Raw genomic sequence first — 11,921 nt, 5'->3', positions numbered from 1 at the left:
TCTGGTCGCGCGCCAAAAGTGAATTTGATGCGTCGATGCCCTTGTTCAACAATCCCTACCTCCACCTTCTTCTAGAGTTCCACAAAAGTGGGCCTGACTCCGCTACTGGGCAGCAAGCTTTGCATGGAAGGGGTGTGCATGCTCTCAACCAATCTAGCCAATTTCTCTCTCTCTCTCTCTCTCTCTCTCTCTCTCTCTCTCTCTCTTCTCAGACTTAGCGCCGCCTCTATAAGTCACTCACACTACTCGAAAAAAATCTAGGTTTATTGTAACAAAAACCTAGGTTTAGTGTAACCCCACCTACAAATTTTGAGATTTACCTCTAAATTTTATAGTTGAAGGTGAGAGAACCTCCAAAATTTCAAAAAATTTAGTGTAAATTGGTATAAAAACCTTCAGATTTAGTGAGTTTACCTCAATTGTTTCTAACATGTAGGTTTAACAAGTTTTTGGATTTTTTTTTTCTAGCACTGGTCCCTCACTCTTTAGCGAGTTTAGTGAATTTTCAGTGTTGTGTCTCGATCACTCGTAGGGCTTCTCTGACTATCACACAGTCTCAGAAGCAAGTCGGACTCTCTCTCTCTCTCTCTCTCTCTCTCTCTCTCTTTCTCTCTCTCTCTCTCTCTCTCTCTCTCTCTCTCTCTTTCTCTCTCTCTCTCTCTCTCTCTCTCTCTCTCTCTCTCTCTTTTGGAAAAAAATTTAGAAAGACATTTCCAAAACATAAGATACAAGCCCGTCCAAAAGATTCAAAGGTCACTCAATGTCCATCCAATTGATGGCTTCAACCATAGTGGTAATGCTCGTAGCATGCATCTTCTAAGAGTTCTATGGTAGAAGTCAAAATTCATGAGCCTTCTTCCTCCTCTGGCTTATGCACTAATTAGACACCTCTTCACTTCCTAACAGTAGGAACATTGGTACACTGATTCTGGTTCTGCATATCATCCTTGCATCTAAACCTTTATGGTGGCTCTGGAACTCTGGGATCTCATACGTACAATGTGAGAGTGAATGGCACATGAAACATAGTACTCCATTTAGGCGTAAAGCTTGGGAAGTTGCATACCCATCATAAACCCAAACATCTTGCACATCTCTCCCAGCATCTTGTTCAACAATGTTTCTTACAAGAAACTGCTTGACAGCCTTGTCCTAGGGCACACATCTCCCACAGTTGGAGCACCTAATGGGGTTGGTATGGCCTCTTTTGTGCTTGTTACGTCCACGGTTGCGGTGCTTACCGTCATGACTGCTTATGCAGCAAACCAACTACTTCTACTTACCGTTTGCTGGTGATCACTCAAGAAGAAGTCCATTTTCTTACATGGAGCAGTCGTATAAACAAACTCCTCCCCATCATATCCTCATGAAGAGATAATGCTTGTCCCAACAGGAACTTTGTACTCGCTTTCTTTTCTTGTTAGATACTCAATACCCCCTTGAATAGGCCCATGCATTCCAACACATCATATATCCATTCGAAAGTAAAATTGATCACCAACTTCTACACATGGAACAGAGCCAACAAATTTCTTGCTGCGATTTACCGTAAGACTGTTAATCAGAATGATGCTGCCAACCTGCAAGTCTCGTCTACCACCTTTGATGTCATCCTTTTCTTTGCTCTCTTCTTCTAGCAACAAATTATTGCGACCCAAGGCATCGTACAATCTGAGTGTCTTCATGAGGAGAGACAAAGATTGATGCTCCTATAGCTCTAGCCTTTATGGCCCGTCGGTTCGGAGATTTTGATTCTCTGTTCCTCTTTTTATGGTTAGATTGCTTAAATGTGGGGGATTTTGTGCCTATGGGTAAGCTTGAAGTCTCTTATAGTGGGATGAAGTCCTGTTCCTCTTTAGCTAACATCACGGTAGCAATGGGTGATGCGGCTGTAGCCTTTGGTTTATGGGTTTGCCAATTCGGAACCTGGGCAGCTGTAGTAGGACCGCCCCGCTTGCGAACAAGGCACACGGTCCCATGAAAGGGCACCATAGCTGATGTAACGAGAGCCTAGACCGGCTACCAGCATTCTTCTGATCATCTTCTCCTCATTCATCAATCCTCCCATCCCACATTGCCCACTCATCATGTCATAGAAGCCATCCGTGCTTGCAGTGGCTAGCCTACCGCCTACAACGATAGCTACTACTATGGCCAGGAGCAACAAGAGAGAGACCCACTCCTTTCTCCTCATCATCCCCACAGCTTGCGCTGATCATACGATCAACAACCATGGAGACCGTAAAACGGGTGAAGGATGTGCCCAGTTTGTGTGTGCATATGCGGCCCACTTGAAGCGCTCCAACAATATTGAGGTGCCTTCATGGGATGACATTGAGGAGCTTGCCCCCTATGACCCAGATTGGTACTATATCAGAGCAACTTCAATGGCTAGGAAGATCTATCTGCATGGAGGAGTTGGTGTGGGTGCTTTTCGGAAAATATACGGAGGAAGGAAAAGTAACGATAGTTTCCCTTCACATTTGGGAAAAAGAAGTGGCTCCATTGATCGTGATGTTCTATAGAAGCTTGAGAAAATTGACATTGTTGACAAAGGGATCTAGATCAAGTAGCAGGACGGATTGCTGTCCCGGCACCTTAGTGTATTTTGACTTGTAGCCTAGAGTTTTTCCAAGCTGGAGAGGTTTTAGTTGAGACACAGATGAGGCATTTTTCTTTTGTCTTAGGCTTGATTTAAAAATTTTACTCCATGTTTCACTCTTGTGAAGTCATAAGGGGTCAAATTGTTTTTAACGGCGGCGGGGCTGATTCGATCGTCTCAATATACCAATTCTCTCAAAAAAAGAGAGAGAGAGAGAGAGAGAGAGAGAGAGAGAGAGAGAGAGAGAGAGAGAGAGAGAGAGAGAGAGAGAGAGAGAGAGAGAGAGAGAGAGAGAGAGAGAGAGAGAGTCGAGTGAGTGAGGGCAACGTAGGGTTGCGGGAACAGAAGCAGAAGCAGAAGTAGCAGAAAGAAAGGAGAGGAAATTGGTAGAGATTCCGTCCAAATTGGATCCCTCCTAGACAATGGAAGGACAAGAGAGACCTTGGATTGACGATTTTGAACAGTGAGCTTGACGGTGTATGCTCAGCCTCTCAAAGAGAGAGAGAGAGAGAGAGAGAGAGAGAGAGAGAGAGAGAGAGAGAGAGAGAGAGAGAGAGAGAGAGAGAGAGAGAGAGAGAGAGAGAGAGAGAGAGAGAGAGATAGATAGATAGATTTTATTATCGTCCTCGGAGGTCAAATATGACCTATGGGACCAAAGTTACATGTTATGTAGTATTTGTATGGCTGATGAGTGACTCTCGATGCTCCAAAATTGTAGTGATGAGAGTCGCAATGGAGAGCCCACACTTTGGCTGGGAGAGGAAAGTGTGTAGGTCTAAGTTATGGCTGAAAATGTGAGAGAAGCAAGTTCAGATGTGATCAAAAGCTGAGCACTCTAGTAGTGTGTGGTACTCAGACTCTCGAACTTGCAGTGAGCATAATGTGCACAATCGATTTGACTCTTCTCCATTGCCCCAACGCCCTATCTCGCATCGAAGGAAATGGGAGCTAAGCCGAATTGCTGCAATAGTGTGTATCGCGGACAAGGGAATAGGCTCAAGCATGTAAGTGTGAGTACGGTTTCCTCTCTCAGCGAAGAACATGGTTTTGTAGTTGGGGGCAATATAGGTGGTGTAATGTATGAAGCGTGACCCACCGGATTTCTCCCAAGCCGTAATACATTGGCGTTGTAGAAAAGCTTCATTCACTTGAGAGTCAATTGAAGCATCATGTAGCAAGTGTAATGCATCCCATCTCCCAAACCACTTCTTTATGTCTTGCATCCTTCCCGTGCTCAAGATCTTGCTTTTATGCGTCTTTTGAACTTTTTTGCTTGCTTCCCATGCAATTGTAGGAAGTCAATGTGAGGGGTTTTGACGCATCTTTATCATGTACTCCACAACCCTTTCCATGCCCATAACCTCAATTGGAAGAGATCCCGACTCAAGAAGTAGGAGCATATATGGTGTTTGTGTCTTAACTTAGAGAAAGTTTGTAAGAAAACACTTTTGGACATTCTCAAACTCTTCCCAAGTAGACTTTGAGATGCTCCCGCCCCACACTTCAACTCCATAAAGAAGAACCGGTGTCACCAATGCATCAAAAAGATACTTCTTGAGAACCCAACACTTGATGTTTCCCGCATTACACATGTTCTCAAATGCATAATATGCTCTCTTTCCCGCTTCCAAACGACGCATAGCACATTCATGCCACTTGTGATTGGATGGAAGCTCAAGGCCAAGGTACTTAAAGCTCTCAACAACTTCAAGTGTCTCGTTGTTGTACACAATGCATGGCTTCTCCTTATGGTTGGTTTTCACAAGCATAACCTTTGTTTTGGATTCATTTACAATCAGCCCACTATGCAAGCAAAATTTCTCAAGGACAACCATAAGCTTTTGTGCATCTTCTAAAGTGTGTGCTAGAAGCACTACATCATCCGCATACAACAAAAGCATGATTACCGCATTGTAAATAGTGATATCTTCAATGCCTTCTTCTTGCATAAAGTCAAGTACCATTTGTTCCAATTGATCGATGCATAGACCAAAGAGAGTTGGTGACAATGGACATCCTTGTTTAACCCCAATAGTGCTTACAAAAATTACTGAAATTTCTCTTCCCATGCGCAATTGACAAATCACCTTCTCATAGATTCGAGAAACCACAAGCATAAACTCACTTGGCACTTGGAGTTCTTCCATCCTTCTCCACAAATTGCTACGTGGAATCATATCAAAGGCTTTCTTAAAGTCCACAAAACAACAATACAATCGCTTGCCTTTCAACCGACTTTCCTCCATGAGAACACGAAGAGTGACAAGATGATCAATGGTGCTATGGCATCGACGAAAACCCGCTTGTCCCTTTGCACGCTTGTCATTCTCTTCAGCCCAATCACTCAATTTCATTTCCATTATGCACCCAAACAACTTTTCCATAAGAGACACAATCATTATAGTCCGGTAGTTGCTTACATTCTTTACATCCCCTCCTTTATGCAAAGGCTTAACCCAATTAGTACTCCAATCATAAGGCATACCAGGTAAAATCATGATGAGGAATGTAGCAACCGGCTACTAAAATGGGTGCTATTTTTGGTGTCATAATTTTCAGCCATACATAACGTTTGTACTTGTCATCTTTCACAATTGATACAAAATCTTCCAATCCTTTCTTAACCATACATGCTAACCCTCCTTGTCCTCTTCGTTGCTTGAGATTCTTTGACCACATCAATGAATGTACATTGTAATTCTCCAAGCCGTTAATCCGTTTGTGTATCATGCTCCCAAGTTTCAACAAGAAGTACAACATCGGCTTTTCTTGTTAGTTCATCAATGCCAACCTCCGCATTCCATGGGTATCCATTACAATTCCAAAAGCATATTTTCAATTGTAACTCGGTCTCATAGGTCACGCATCCCTATTTGCTTGAGAGACTTCCCTCCTCCTTGGGCACATTTTCTTCATGAGAGATCTCCTTGTTTTTATTATTCTTTTCCTCATATGCCTTGCGATGCATATTTTGTTGCTTAATAGTGCGATCTTCACATACAAAACATTTTGTATCCCTCAAATAGATCCAACTATTATCAAGGATAATATTTCGCTTGGTCTCATCCGGCATGGTGCATACAATTGGCCGTTCTCCCGAGCGAGGAGCTCCTTGCTTCCCCACTCTATGTGCTCCATAGACCATAACTCCGGACATGCCAAAGTGGGTTTTGAAGAAATATTCAATAACAATGGCAAGAGAAGGAGGTGTCTCTAACTTCTCTTCGGGAATTCCACGAATAACAATGTTCTTGGAACGTCGCTCCCGTTCCTTCAACTCCTCCACATCCACATTCTCAACATTCTTTGTTTGAACCATAGCTTGCATGAGTGAGGAATTAGAAACCACATTGCTACCACATACATCAGCCCAAGACTTGTTTGTGCATACATTTTTCATGTCGCATACATCCCGGCTCATAGTGTCAAATTTCTCCTCTTTCAATACATGGTCATGCTCTACTTTGCTCATCCGCTCCTTCAAAGCATTCAAGTCCACAAGAGAGCGTTTACATTCCTTGACTTCCTCTTCAAGTTGCATCAAACGTGTTGTTTGCATCTCAAGTGTCCTCTTGAGATTTTCATTCTCAACCACAAGTACCCTTAGTGTGCCATTCTCCATTGCAAGTGCTCGTAAGTCTTCGCCTTGTTTGTTTACGGTCTCTTGCAATGATACCAAGTACGCCATGATCATGGTTTCTGATGTCGTTGGTTGGGTGGTTGTGTTGCTATCTCCACACTTAGGAGATTTTGGATCATTTTCTACAATGGTGGTGGACCTTGTTAAAGAAGAAGAACCCTTGCGAGTGCCGGAAGACATTGTATGTAAAATAGGAGATGAGAATCAATTTTGTTGAACCTGTTCACTTCGGAAATGCTGCTACAAAAATGCCTTCCATAATTTTGAAAATTTCTCTCTTTACATCAATGCGTAGAGGACTTCGTGCTCTTCGATTGAGGCTATAGATCACCCAAATCGGAGTTCGGATGAAGAAGTTATGATCAAAAGAGTGGACTGCTGTCTACTAGGTCAAAAAACGGCTGCATTTTTTGAGAGAGAGAGAGAGAGAGAGAGAGAGAGAGAGAGAGAGAGAGACCCGGTTCATATGCTTCAAACAGTGTTCGGGAAAAATCAATTCCACAAACATCCATAAAAGAAAATCTCTCAATATAATGGCATTTTTTACAATTAAACTCTATTTTCTTAAATTTTCAAACCGGATTTTATCCTTCTTTCCCTCCCTTCAATTGGTTGTTTTGATTTTTCAATCGGCTCTTAGCACTATATTTTAGCGGACATGAAATCAAAAAATTGAATGAGACACATAATTTTTCAGAGAGTTGTGTGTGTGTGTAAGAGAGAGAGAGAGAGAGAGAGAGAGAGAGAGAGAGAGAGAGAGAGAGAGAGAGAGAGAGAGAGAGAGAGAGATAATTCTATTATCGTCCTCGGAGGTCAAATATGACCTATGGGACCAAATGAACATGTCACATGGTGTGAGTGGAGGTCATAAGTGACTCTCGATGCTCAAAAATGGCTGAAATGAGTGTTGCAATAGAGAGTCCACATCGTGGTTGGGAGAGGAAGGTATGTATGGAGATCTCATGGCTGAATATATGGGGAAAAGAGGACCTAATGTGGTCAAAATCTGAGCACTCAAGTAGTGTGTGGTACTCACTCTCTCGCACTTGACGAGAGCATAAGGTGCAAAGTCGATGAGACTCCGCGCCAGTGCCCCAACGTCCTGTCTCGCAGTGTAGAGAATGCGAGCTAAGACGAATGGAGGCAATGGTGCAGATCGCACTCAATGAGATGGGCTCAAGGATGGAGAGAGAGAGAGAGAGAGAGAGAGAGAGAGAGAGAGAGAGAGAGAGAGAGAGAGAGAGAGAGAGAAGATCCTACGAGGTAGTTTGGTTGTGCTCACACGTTGGCTTGGTTTTCAATTCATGAGGACTAAAACTTAAGTGGGAGAATGTGCAAGGTGAAGTGAAAGAGAAGAAAGATAAGTCAAAGATCAAAGTAGATCTAGTCAGCTTTGGTCCCTGAAAGTGAAAAGACTTTTTCTTGGGGATTCTCCAAGCTCAATATTTTGTTGTAAAGATGTTTTGTATATGATGCAAATAGTCGATGATAGTGATATTGTTTCTCTTTTTTTAAAGAGAGAGAGAGAGAGAGAGAGAGAGAGAGAGAGAGAGAGAGAGAGAGAGAGAGAGAGAGAGATCTAAGCATCTTCTCTTAATTATTAGCACTCTTCCTAGTGGACATACATGGTAGCTCCTGGTTTGGAAAGTATCTATCATTTTCAAAAAATGTGATGTCAATATGATACAACCCTTTCCTCATCCAACTAGCTGCAAGATTTCCTTACCACCTTGTCTTGAGCAGACACGAGCTCAAAAGAGAATTTTTCCACAAACAAATTATGGCCTTCTAGACATTTGCTAGATTTTTCCAAACAACGATCCAAAATGGAAAGGAGTCGCATCGAGGAATCCCAAACTCCGAGCGAATTTTTTCGAGCGATAATAAAATCGAGGTGGTCAATGAGAGGCACTTTATCAAAACACACATAGCCAAGAGTGAGCGAAGCGAGACCTACATCAAGAGAGAGAAAGATAGAAAAAAAATTGAATTGTAGAAAACGGTGTCGCCTGTGTAGCTCTAGAAAAGAGAGCGCCCCCCGCCCCCCCAACTCCCCTTACCTACCTTGCTCCTCCTCGGTCTCCCCGTTGTCCTTCCTAGCATGATCCCTAGCCGGCTCTCTGTGTCCCTTTGCTGGGCTAGCATGTCGGGCACTTGCCTCCTTTTGCCCCCCTTTTTCCTTTTCATTCCCCTTTTCACTAGCAAACCTTCCAAAGGACCTTCCTCAATTCCACTCGAACAATTGCTTTCAAAATCAGGCTCACATACGAGATTCCGTCAAGAGTGTTTCACCGCTTTCAATTCTAGAGTAAAAGTATCACTTGTTAGCTTTCCATCAAACTCACGTAGAGAGCTTCCACAATCAATCATTTCAGCTAAGCACTCCACCCTCATTACGTTTGCGACAGCTGGGTGATCTCTCTATTATTAAAAAAAGGTATGTTGCCGCAAGTCCTCTGTCACCTTTGGGCCTCGATGCCACGTGTTCCCTTGCCTGTAGTATCTATCTGTAAGACTCTACCACCTGCCTCCATGTCGCTTCTAGCCTCATGACGCACTACTCCTAGTTTTGCAAAAAGCTTCTCCTTATCATTCCAATTCAATGACATTCTCTTCCAAAGGAGGCCTTTTCTTTTTCATTTTATTTACAAGGTATCTTTTGGTGATTCCCATTAAATCAAAATGGTGATTCCTCCCTCCCAGAGGGTTCATCTCTTCCCTTGTTGTCATTATGGCGAAGACTGCACCTCCGTTGGTTGAGATGTTGCTGCCAAAGTGTGCCCCCATCCCTCCGCCCCTCCCCCCCTCCTTTGCACATCTTTGTGAACTTAGTTGTTCAATTGATATATATTTAAGTTTCCAAAAAAACATATTTTTGCTAGCAATAGTGACATGTATAAGGACAACTAGATTTGTATAATCAAGATTGGGGAGCAATGGTACTGACATTTATTGTTTTTTTTAGAGAAAGCTTTCTCTCTCTCTCTCTCTCTCTCTCTCTCTCTCTAAAAGGCCAAAGGATGGACTGGCATGTAGTTCTCCTCCCAACGTCCCTACTTATAGTCCTTGTCCCTTGCAAGTAGGTCCCCTTAACTCATGCCTGGCCCTTGGATCCTAGCTGTACTGAGCCATTAGTCCCTAGTCCTTGGCCTGCTGCGAGGGCCTACCATTGGCCTGACATTACTCCCCCCTTGGAGAAGCATTTTTGTCCTCGAAAACACAAGTGATGGTATCTTCATAAGAATAATAAATTTTTCCACTGTGGCATTCCTCATGGATCCAACGGTTCATTAGAGCGGAACCCAATGCAGTAGGAGGTTTAATGAAATCAAGATTAGCATCTTGCCTTTTCACATTGTTGTCCCTGTGCAACCGTCTTGGTCAACCGACTCATAACCAACATAGCGTGAAGACTCCATGTAGAACTCACTTGAGAATGCTAAACGAGTTATCACAACTAAGAGGTGTCTAAATACAAACCCAGGTTTCAGACTTTATGAAGGTACTAGAACATACAATAAAACCTCTGCTCAACTTTCCATGAAAGTAATACGCTGACATACTCATTAGCGGGCAGCTAAGTCCCTAACATACTCATCAGCGGGCAGCTAAGTCCTTGACATGCTATTGTTTCTTGCCAGTAGCCAACCTCATCAAAACTGATGATGAAGGTTGAGAACTTGAGAATAACAGGCAGAGACTAAAACTAGTCGCAATATGCCTTTCATCATATGAAGCAAACTCCAAACTAGAAAGGTAACCGATCCAAGTGTGTCGCTTCTTGCCAACGTATGCACTTAGCATATCCTTTAGTACTAAATAGAGTGCTTGTAAGCTTTCCATCCAACTGGGGATGAAGAGCAGAGAATAAGAGTGAGGTGCTTTTCCCAATCAATTAAAGACAGTCTTTCGTGACTGACGATAACCTACAACTAACCAAGTGAGGTTCCAGTCAGATACTTGATGTGAATTTCAGCAAAGTAAACCTCATAGAGTTTAGATCATCCAATCATAGACACCCATACTAAACCATTATCATATATGACCGGGTGTGAACTCATCCTAAATCCGCTAGAGAGGTTGCACTTGAAGTGTAAACACTTGCAGAAATATAAAGTCCATGAATTTGCATGCCGCTCTGAACAAATTTGCATGCAGTTAACACAAAAAAATTCGAACCGCAATTTCATGACGAGACTTTCCACGGTACCTACATGAAAGCCTTGCAACATAGGTTGGTCCATAATAGAATGTGAAAACGCAATCACACCTAGGTACCAACCGTGAGACATTCTCATTCTCCTAGCCGTACTAAGCCATTCAATCCCTGGCCCTTGGCTTGCTGCCGGGTCCTACCATTGGCGCCTCTCTCTCTCGCTGTGTGTGTGTTTGTGTGTGTGTGATATATCTTTTTAGAAAAGAAGTATATACTAGGGGGTTCACCGTTCAATTACCCCCTCTATAACGTGCGTTCACGGGGCATTAAAAAAACCCCTCTTTTAACATGTCTAATGAATAAAATGACCCCTTATTTTAGTATTTTTTTTCAAAATTGAATATTATTAACCCGCTATTTTAATGTACATGTATTAAATTGCCTAAAATTCTTGCATTTTAAAACCCATCCTTTCAAACTCACGTTATACATTAGCATGATTACATAGTGCACCCCCCGAGAGTATATATGTACGTGAGAAAATCACTTAATAACTTTGCTTGGTTTTGATCTTGCTCGGATAAGTTCGCTCGATGTTTGGTAGTACTCGATGCTTCAAGTGGGAAGCTTGAGTCACCTACTATAAGTGGACCAAGAGAGTCCTCTTCTAGTGGTTCTATTGACAGGCCATGGAGTGGCAGATTACGCACGCAGGTTATACCGCAAAGTGCACCACATGTCTCTCGCAAAGGAAAAGAGAAGGTAGGTGAGCCCCCATGTATGACTAGTGTGTCTTCATGTTCCTCACACATTGATGGATATTCTGATGGTTTAGATCAGAGTATTGATGAGGAGCTTGCTATACCAGCAGTCAGGACCCCAGGTGTTAGAAAATAGATAGCAAGGACACCTGGTAGTGATTCAGGACGATGTAGGTCTAATAGGGTCAGATTTCCCGTGGATAGGCTGACTTATGATGGGTACATTACTCATCATTATGCTTACATGGAAGAGGTTGTTCAAGATGTAGAACCCACATGTTTTGAGGATGCAATTGGCAACAATGAGAATTGGGAAAATGCCATGGATGAAGAAATGGCTGTGCTTGATGTAAATCAAACTTGGGAGTTGGTGCCATTACCAGAGGGCAAGAAATCCATTGGGTGCAAATGGGTGTATAAAGTAAAGCATAAGGCTGATGGTACAATTGAAAGATATAAGGCAAGGCTGGTAGCAAAAGGGTATGCACAGACTTATGGTATAGATTATGAGGAAACCTTTGCTCCAATAGCAGAGATGGCTACAATACTCACTCTCATTGCGGTGGCTACAACAAAAGGGTGGTTTATGCATCAAATGGATGTCAAGAATGCCTTCTTGCAGGGGGAGCTACAAGAAGAAGTGTATGTGGAGCAGCCACCTGGTTATGAAGATGGTAAGCATCCAGATTATGTTTGTCGTCTTCGTAAGGCCTTGTATGGATTGAAGCAAGCACCTAGAGTGTCACATGATAGAATTACATA

The 11,921-nt window shown here is 42.8% G+C and overlaps 1 pseudogene; it reads left to right on the top strand.

The window, feature by feature from the left end:
- The first annotated feature begins 2,150 nt into the window (after window positions 1-2,150).
- On the top strand, window positions 2,151-2,525 carry LOC147434606 (small ribosomal subunit protein eS19x pseudogene; annotated as a pseudogene).
- The last annotated feature ends 9,396 nt before the right edge of the window (window positions 2,526-11,921 follow it).

Source organism: Adiantum capillus-veneris, chromosome 19 (genome assembly GCF_014529385.1).
Source record: "Adiantum capillus-veneris isolate H3 chromosome 19, ASM1452938v2, whole genome shotgun sequence".
Lineage (NCBI taxonomy): Eukaryota > Viridiplantae > Streptophyta > Polypodiopsida > Polypodiales > Pteridaceae > Adiantum > Adiantum capillus-veneris.
The sequence above is the reverse complement of the archived record's forward strand: the minus strand, read 5'-3'. Positions and strand labels throughout refer to the sequence as shown.